Source organism: Lolium perenne, chromosome 6 (assembly GCF_019359855.2).
Source record: "Lolium perenne isolate Kyuss_39 chromosome 6, Kyuss_2.0, whole genome shotgun sequence".
In the NCBI taxonomy this organism is placed as follows: domain Eukaryota; kingdom Viridiplantae; phylum Streptophyta; class Magnoliopsida; order Poales; family Poaceae; genus Lolium; species Lolium perenne.
In genome coordinates this window covers 246917991-246927786 of record NC_067249.2, presented here as the reverse complement: position 1 = coordinate 246927786, position 9796 = coordinate 246917991, and the positions used below count along the sequence as shown (strand labels likewise).

General features: G+C 43.1%; 1 long non-coding RNA gene across 1 annotated transcript; it reads right to left on the bottom strand.

Moving 5' to 3' along the window:
• Window positions 1-311: 311 nt before the first annotated feature.
• Window positions 312-1781, bottom strand: LOC127305594 (uncharacterized). The gene is made up of 2 exons (XR_007854031.2): window positions 1538-1781; window positions 312-1208 (listed from the first exon to the last, which is right to left on the bottom strand). It is a non-coding gene; the product is annotated as an uncharacterized lncRNA (long non-coding RNA).
• Window positions 1782-9796: the final 8015 nt, after the last annotated feature.

Sequence of the window (9796 nt, the reverse complement as noted above, 5' to 3'; positions counted from 1 at the left end):
CCAGCCGAAACGGTGGAAACGGCGGGCGCGCATCGCATGGAGGGGAAAGCGCCGCCGGCTTCATCTCCGTTTTTTTCCATTCCAGCTCTCGCCAGCAACCGTCTTCTTCCTCCTGGAATATTGCCCACCTGGACGGACGCTGGAGAACTCATCATGGCGCGCGGGCGAACAGGAACAAACCAAGCGGAGTTAATGCGCGCTCGTCACTGTGCGTGTAGAAACCGGAACAGCAACAGGCAGCGGGCCGGGCAGCACGGCACATGATGAACGGATTGATCTGAACGAGCGCAGCAAAGAGGGACGGGACAAGCTTTGTATGTGGGAGATTTGAGCTGTTTTAGTCTGTTCCCTCTTTTGTGTCGCCAAACTCCTTTTCCCCTTCCATTCCGAATCAGGGAAAACACCAATAGCGGTAGCACAGGACCAAGAAGAAAATTACACGGGGAAGAGTATGCAATCAATGGATCCAAGAGAGTGGAAAGAAGAGCAAAAACAGCAAAACAAGGGCCGGGGGAAATAAAAGGAAGAAAAGAAAGAAAAAGTGATTGAGCCTATTGTGCCAATATCTTACTACTCCAGAGCAGACACCACGAACGCCTCGGTGCCAGGGGAGAAATCGATCAGCTCCCCAGCACCCTCTTCGTCATCCAATCCTCCTCTTCAGCGTCTTCGTCTTCATCCCCGTCCTCCTCTCCGCCTTGTTCTTGCAATGCCATGGCTTGGCAGAGCAGGGCACCACCTCCTCCTCCTCTTCTTCGGCTCCACTGACACTCTAAATATAGTGGATGGGCAATGAAGTGGAAAGGGAGAGGAGCAATGTGGTAGTGGTGGTGGAGCAAGAACCGGATGCTCTCAGCTCGGCTACTTATCACTCACTCACACGAGCTCAGTATCCCTTGCTCTCGCTGCGAAGCTTGCCTGCCTTTCTTCCCTGCAGCTCGCTTTCCTCCACTTACCCCTGCTTTGGGCCTGTGTAGCTGCCCCCTCTCCCCACCTTCTCTTCCACCTCCACCTCCTCCCTCAGCCTTTATGCTTTCCCCCACCTTTGACGTGAGAGGAGATCCTCCTCCTCCCACCACCCCTCGCTTCCCCTCAACTCGGGGGTGGGGACACCACAAGCCTCCTTTCTGCTACCCTCGTCTCTTCCTCCTCAACTTCGCCTCCACTTTTCACTCTCTCCTCCATGCGCTTCCTTCCCCCCAGAGCTCCTGCTCAGCAAGAAAAAGGCAAGTGTGAGTGTGAGAGGCTCCAACGGGAAGAAAGCTAAAGCAAGGAGAAGCTACGCTAGCGCTAGCCTAGCCGGTAGCTTTGGAGCAGCTGCAGGGAGAGGCGCAGGCGCGCAGGCGGAAATGCTAAAGAAATGGAACGTGCAATGCGAAATGGATACGAGGACGATGACATGTCCAACAAGGCCGCACTTTAGACCGAAAGATCATACGCGCACACATGCAGGTTGCAGAGATGAAATGACAGGGTGAGGTTGAGGTTGAGGTGAGGCATCTTCAAAGCAGCTGTAAACTTCACCTCACCAGCTCACCTGGCTTCCTCCTCCGCTGCAAGGCTGCTGCAGCTGCGCGCGACACGGCCGGCCGGCCACCCTCTCGCTACAGTTTGTTTGTTTTTCTCTCTATCTTTCTTTCTCTACGCCGGAGGGAGCTGCGATTTTCTTTGAAGGAGGGGGAAATGAATGTCCAATCCACACCAGCAAGCCGGTTTGGTTCCCCCGTTCGATGAGCTGATGAAATAGGGCGCCTAGATCTGCGGCAGGACGACGAGGCCGAAAATGACCGAGCTACCCCGCGGGACGCGAAGCTCGCGGAAGGGCAAAACGGGGAGACTCCCAAGATGACAGCGGCTTGCATCGGAAGACGTACTCCCCCAGATTTTACGTATCCACCCTGGGCCGGGGGCGGGGGGCTCGAGCCCGACGACGAGCTACCAGCTGCTAGCCTGCTGCCTGCGCGCTCCGCTCGGCTCCGGGAGGCACGTATGCGGGTGGGCCCCACCGTTAGTACCCCAGACGCTCCCCGGACCCAGGGAGCGTAGCTGCCCCTGCATGCTGCAGCCTGCAGCTAGTACCAACAGCTAGTTTGACAGTTCACGCGGTAATCGGGTAATGTAACAGCGACCGTACAAAGTTTAAACCATTTCATAATGGCATCTCGAGCACCGACGCATTTCGATCGTCTAACTTATCCGCGGGCGTCTGTTTGCGTTGCCAGGCGGACGCCAAAATGACCGTGAGGAGCGAAATGTCTGTTTCCGTCGGGGGGCTACCTCCAGCGGTCCGACGTATTTTGGACATACCAGTGCTTTGTTTCCTTGCTCCTTTTTTCTTTTTTGTTGAATGAGCAAGTTTCAAACAAGTAGCATGTAGTACTGAATGTCTTGTTGCTCGAATCGAAGCAATTCATCGGATAGATTACTTCAATCGAAAAAGTTCAAACATATTTAACATACAAATAAGAATAAATTTTAAAACATATATAAACTAAAAACTAATTTTTGGCCATCTTGTTAGAAGGCCATGCCTCGTCGTCCAAACTCCTACGCCTCTTGCTTGTCACCTCCTCGTTGGAAGAGGAACTGGAGGACGACGCGCCCGTCGAGGAGTTGGAACTGGAAGAAATGTCGTCTTCGTCGTCGTCGTCGGTGAACGGACGACAACGACGACGCGCCGCCCGCGCCCTTGCCTAGGCCCTGGACTTCTTCCTTGACGCCGCCTTGTCGTCCGCCGCCTCCTGCGCCTCCAGCCGGGCAAACTTGGCGTCGGAGTCCTCCTCCTCCTCCTGCTCCTCCTCCTCGTCCTCGGCGTCGCTGCCAGCACCGCCTCCGTCCTCCTCCTCGCCTTCGCTGGCATTGCCGCCTCCGTCCTCCTCCTCCTCACTCGGCGTGGAGGCAGGGTCGCTGGACGTGGAGCCCGGATCGCTTGGCGTCGCAGGGGATTCCCACCAATGCAGAAATCCGGGCGACTTGCCCTCGCTCTCCGAGTTCGACGGCAGCGTGTAGTCGCTCATGGCGTGCAGGTGTTGGACAAGAAGAAGAAGAGGAAGAAGAAGAAGGAGGCGGTTCGACTTGAATTACCGTAGACTCAATAAACTTTGTCATTGTGACTATCTTATGAAGTTTGTATGTTTGCAAATTGCGAGTTGGGAGTTACCATAACAATGCTTTCATGGAGAATGCTTTCAACATTGCACTTATTCATATTTAGTTGATGTCATGTTCTTTTGTTTATGGATGCCTAGCGGTGCGAAATAAAATGAAAAATTGTAAGTCCATGGATTCTTGTATATATGTTAGAGAAACGCCTGGGCCTCTAATCTAAGCCATGCATCTTCATGGTAGAAATTTACAGCAAACCATAGTGAGCATTCTATGAAGCATTTTCAATAAAAAGCTATACCCATAGTAAATAAAAAGATTGCTGAGATGCTCATTGTCTGTTTGTATTGTCATTTTGGCATGGGATTGCTCCTATGAAGGAGTACTTCCATATCATGGGGCAGGAGGTACCCCGTTAGCGTTCTCGATGATACATGTATACTTACAATGACAAGAACTTATTTGGGACTTAAGTTGAGTAGCATGAGATTTAGGTACTCGTATTGAATGGGTACGAGATTTTCAACTTGTGATTTGTCAAGCATATAGCTCATATTTGCCATCACATTAACTTTAACCATTCAAGATGCTTATGATAGGGGCAATGAGAGCTCAAAACTAATGAGTACCATACTTTTTAGAAGGTTTATAAAAGTTGTTAATCTTGCTTACTCTGCAAAGAGTTTTCTTTTACTTTTATGTTGAGTCTTCACCTTCTTCTTTATGCACCAATTAAGAGAGCATAGTTGTCATTCTTAGTGCAATGTGCATGTTCCAAATTATTATTGATTGATTCATGATTATGCTATTGTTTGTTCTTGAATTACTTCTATCTAGTCACCCTTTGAACTTTGAAGGTGTCCTAGCATTTATGTTTTGCTACTTCATAAAGGACATGTTGAGTACCACTTTGCTATGTTTTCTCTATGCTCATAAAAAACAATTGCTTTCAATGCACTATTATTCATGATCCTTTGTTTGAGTTACTTCTCATGTTATACCATAGTTGCTAAGTTCTATTGTTAGAATTATATATATCATGCCTATGTTTATAGTACTTTGATCCTAGCTCACAATGCTTTACAATAACTTGATCAAGATTGTGTTGGCTTCCTGTCACCTCAAAACTAATTTTGTTATCACTTACCTACTCGAGAACAAGCAGGAGTTAAGCTTGGGGATGCTTGATACGTCGCAAATGTATCAATAATTTTTGATGCTCAATGCTTGTTTTACACCAATTCATATATGTTTTGCTCATACTTTGTTGCACTTTTATACATTTTCTGGCACTAACCTATAACAAGATGCCACAGTGCCAGTTCCTTGTTTTTCTGCTGTTTTGTATTTCAGAAAATTTGTACAGGAAATATTCTCGAGTTTGGGCGAAACAAAAGCCGAAGTCAATATTTTTCCGTAACGAAGACAAAGTCCAGAGGGGGTCGAAGAGGAGCCACAGGGCGACCACGCCATGCCTTGGCGCGGCTAGGCCTGGGCCCGCGCCAAGGGGTGGTGTGGGCCCCCTGGCCTCCACCGATCTCGCCCTTTCGCCTATTTATTCACGATCTCGGGAAAAACCTAAACACCCGAGCCTCTATTTACGAAAAGTTCCGTCGTGGCCACCATCGCAGCCCCTGGCTCGGGAGGGTTCTGAAGCTCTTCCCGGCACCCTGCCGGAGGCGGAAATCATCGTCGGAGGCATCTACATCACCATGCCCGCCTTCAAAGTGATGCGTGAGTAGTTCATCTCTGGACTATGGGTCCATAGCAGTAGCTACATGGTTGTCTTCTCCAATTTCTGCCTCATGTTTAGATCTTGTGAGCTGCTTAACATGATCAAGAGCATCCTTATGTAATGCTACATGTTGTGTTTGCTAGCATCCGATGAATATTGAATACTATGTTGAGATCGATTATATATTCTTGTCATATGTTATTTGTGATCTTGCATGCTCGCTGTTGCTAGTAGTTGTTCTGGCCAAGTAAATGCTTGTGACTCCAAGAGAGAGTATTTATGCTCGATAGTAGGTTCATGCCTCTAGATTTCTGAAAGAGTCACGATAACTTCTAAGATTGTAGATGTGTTGTTGCTACTAGGGAGAAAACAACAATATTTATCCAACGGTAATTCTATTGTTTACTGTACACACATTGCTTAATGCGATAATCTGTTGCTTGCAACTTAATACTGAAAGGGGTTCGGACGATAACCGGAAGGTGGATTATTAGTCATAGACGCAGTTGGATTACGGTCTATGTATTATGTTGTAATGCCCAAATGAATCTCATAGTAATCATCTTGTCATGTATGGTCGGTATTCTGTCAATTGCCCAGCTGTAATTTGTTCACCCAGCATGTTATTTATCTTTATGGAGAGATACCTCTAGTGAACTGTGGACCCCGGTTCTTTCCTTTACACTGATAAATTCATCAACTGTAATCATGTTCTGTTTACTTTCCGCAAGCACTGTTCTCTTTAATTACTGCAAACATTTCTTTCCACTCGATACGTTTAATCCCTTGTGTTTAGCAAAACCGGTGAGATTGACAACCTCACTTTAAGTTGGGTAAAGTATTTTGGTTTTGTTGTGTGCAGGTTCCACGTTGTCGCTGACGCTGATAGTGCGCCCTGCCACTAGTTAGCTAGCAACACCTTCAGAAGTCACGCCTTTCTCCTACTAGTCGATTAAACCTTGGTTTCTTACTGAGGGAAAACTTGCTGCTTTGCTCATCATACATTCCTCTTGGGGTTCACCAGTAGTGTGAAGTCGGTGTTACAACGAGCACCATCAGTTAACACGTAATATACGGCGCTAGAATCACTGGATGCCATTTGTTGTTAACCCTATGTGAATACATTCCCAGTAGAAATGGAACCTCCACCATCATCTCAAACCATGGTTCCATTATCCACCACATAGTCATATTCACAATTATAAAAGTAATCTTTAGATTTTTAGTGCAAGAGTGATAAGTATAGTACTTTGCAAGTAGTTTGATAAAAAATAATTAAATGACATGAGCAAGAGATGAACTTGCATTTCTTGACTGCAAGATTATACAGGCACGAGCTTTGATACGTGCTAACTTTAAATTCTGAAATAGCATCATTGTCCGGTAAGGACAATGTTTAAAGAACTGGCAAGGATGCTATAATCGTACTAAGCGTATGAGATGAAATCGTACTCGTGACCTAAGCCCGATGATTTAGGATTAGTGAGTTGTGATGATTTCTTTTGGGTGTCTTGCACTTTTAGAGTGGATTCAAACAAACAAGGTTATTATTAGGGTTTGGTTAACTTGGTATCATATACAAGTTGTATAATAAAGCATAGTAATCATCTTAGCACACAAGGAATAGTAGTTGGTATAATGTTAACATGTAAAGAACACGTGTTAGTTTTAGTACTATAGGACATTGTTAATGATTACTTGCTATATACTTCAAAAGAATAACGTTTGTAGAACATGTTTCTTAATAAACAAAAAATACTAGAAATAGGAGCTATGTGCTTCTAGGATTTACTATGATTCCCAATTTAATTCCCTATAAATGTATTAAATGGATCTAAAACAAGATGGTTTTATAATCATCTAGTAGTTGCATGATTAAGTTAAGCATAAGCATATAAAGTGAATTACTACATATGGATGCTACTTTAAGTTTGATCACAATGGTGTTATACTAATCATTGATGATTAATAGTGATAACATGAAAATAACAAATGAGGGTTCACACTTAGGTGGTACTAGTTCGTCATATAAGGTATCAGCCAAAAATGAAGGCATGAAATGATAACTTCATTTGCATTTGGGCTAGTATTATTTTAATAGAACATGAGCATGTTTTTATTTGCTTACTATAGATCTATGAGTAAGATTAAGTTCATATGATCACATTTTATAAACCCTAGGGTTTTAGAGGTGAAAGTGATTTAGGTTCACATGAAATTATGAAGTTAGGGTTTAGTTTAGGTAGAATTAGGGTTTCCTTTTTGTTATTAAATTTTAAAGTAATAACTTGTAAAGTAAAAAGGTTGAATTGAATAAATAACTTTTTACTGCAAAGCAATATTCGTTTTTAACATTTTTCTTATTTTCTTATTATTTAAATAAAATTATAAATAGGTAAGTGTAATTTAGGGTTTTTAAAATATCAATAATATTTAAGTTAATGATAATATGAGAAAACAAAATTAATTTTGGTGTTTTCTTTATTTCCTAAATGCTTACTATTTATTTATTAAATTTAACTAATTATTGAATTTTAATTGTATTTAGGATAAAATAAAATGCATAGTTAATAAGTGCAAAATTATTATATTTTTATTTTTTAAGAATTTGATATTATATTTTTAATAAATAGAGCTTATTTTTATGAAGATTTTGATTTCTTATTTATATTTTGCTGAGTTGAAATAAATCTGATATGAATTTTTAAAGTTTGGTGTATTTCCTGGAATTTGAATTAAATAGAAATGCCTATGTGTACCGGTCAAACCCTAGTTACTGCTACTGACTAGTGGGCCATTGTCCACGTCAGCAGCCACGTGGATGAAGATTGGTCAAAGAATTCACCGGGAACCACCGGACACGTCCGCCTCGCCGTCGGCTCAAAGCCGACGACCAGGCGATGTCGGTATTGCCGTTCTAGAGCTCCATGAGACGCGCTAATAGAAGCAATCGAATCCCCACAACTAGGTGAGAACGATGGTGATGACGCCCTTCGTGGGGGACCACTGGCAGTACGCCGGCGACATGCTTCTATGGCGGTGCGCTCCGGCGAGATCCTGAAACCGAGCTACAAATTATCCTAGGTTGAAATAAAGGGCTCTGGTGAAGCGCAAGCTCACCGTGATGCTGAGGAAAGGATCGACGACGTCGATTTTCCACAGAGGTGACGACATGGTCCACTTTTCTTTGAGGTGCCGGCGAAAGGGAATGAGCTATTTCTGGCGATTAAGAACCTCCCAGCTCGATTCCTTCCTCCAGGATGATCGTTGAGATCAGGCGCATCACCTCGGCCGCTCGACAGACCTTGGGGTGTCCCTAAACGTCGGCTAACCGGAGAACTAATGCGAATGGTTTTGGTTGATTCATAGAGATAGAAAGGAATTGAGAGGAATTGGGGTGGTGGTGGAGGTTAGGGAGGTCTGGGCGCTCATCTGTCAGATTTTATAGCTCGAATTGAGGGCTCTACTATCATCTCACCGTCGCCGATGAACGAGATGTGCCGGTGTTGTCGGTGTGACTAACGGGCACGAATCTATCAGCTCCAACTGGAAGTGGGCGTAGATGAACTTATATTCGCCTCTGGATCACCAGTTCGCGCCCGAGAATCTTTATCAGCGACGAGGGACGTGGCCGACGAGCTCCATCACGTTGTCACTCACAGGGAAGAACAAGAAGTGGCTTTTCTTCTGTTTTAAAGCGAATAGGTACTCGGGCCGGGTTGGACAGCTTGTTGGGCTGCAGCTGAGCTGCGGTGGCCTGCCAGGTAAGTCTCTTTTCTTCTCTTTTTTGTTTTTATGTTTTAAGTTTCTATTTTGAATTTCTTATTTGAATTCCAATTTGAATTCAACTCTGCTTTGTAGATATTTGTAAATATTTGAACTCTTGAATATTTTTCCTACACCAGAACTATAACTTGATTAATATTTTGATGAGTTTTAATATTATGATAGTTTCAGCATATACAATATTTTAAATAGGTTTTTCAAAAAATATTGTTTTTTCACTCTCTTTCTTTTGGAATTCCAAATATTTTTCTAATACTTATAATATTACCTAATAATAGGTAAATGGTTACTTTGTTTCTTTTACCAAGAAATGATTAATATGAGGTGATCTTAGTACCTAGTTTCTTATTTAGGATATTATTTCTTTTACCTTAAGGTTGATAGTATTATTTTATCAAGCCTTGGTTTAAAATGATTGAGGTAATCATATCCCATGCATGAGATATGTATTGTATTATAATGTGAAATTAAATGTAAGGTTTATCACTAGGGCACTAGGGTTTCCTTATGTTCACTAATAGAAACATATAAGTAGAAATGCAGTGCTGTTCTAGGATTCTATTTATGATCACCAAGTGATTCACATCTTAGGTTTGAGATATGGGCATAGGTTCTAGGTATGAGTTGACACCAGGTTGAATTGGCTAGGGTTAATCTTCCTCACCATTTATAGGATGATAGCTTCAAGATAATTCTAGGGTGTACATAAGTGCTTGGCTAGGCAGGGTTCTGTTGTCATTCATTTAGCTCTTATTACTGAAGATGTTGAATCTGGTCTAAGGTTGTTTACTATTAGTATCCCTTTCATTTTATGTGATGGATGATATCTGCTTATCACATTAGGGTTTAACTTAGTTTTTTATATCCCAATGCATGATCATGCATTAGACATGATCAACTTATTCCTCACTAACTTCTCTTTACTATCATCCTTTCATCACACTCATTCTAGGCTCTAAGGGTTTATGATCATTACCAACTTGTGATGATTATGGAATTGGTTTCCTAAGGTATTGCTATTGGAATAGGGTTCTCACCTCCAAGATCAAATGTTGACTTGAAAAACTAGGATTAGTACTTCTCTTGTATTCTTGTATGGACATGACTATGGTTAGTATTTATAACTTCTCTTACTTCTCGATACTTTGACACATCCTAGGGCTCTACTCA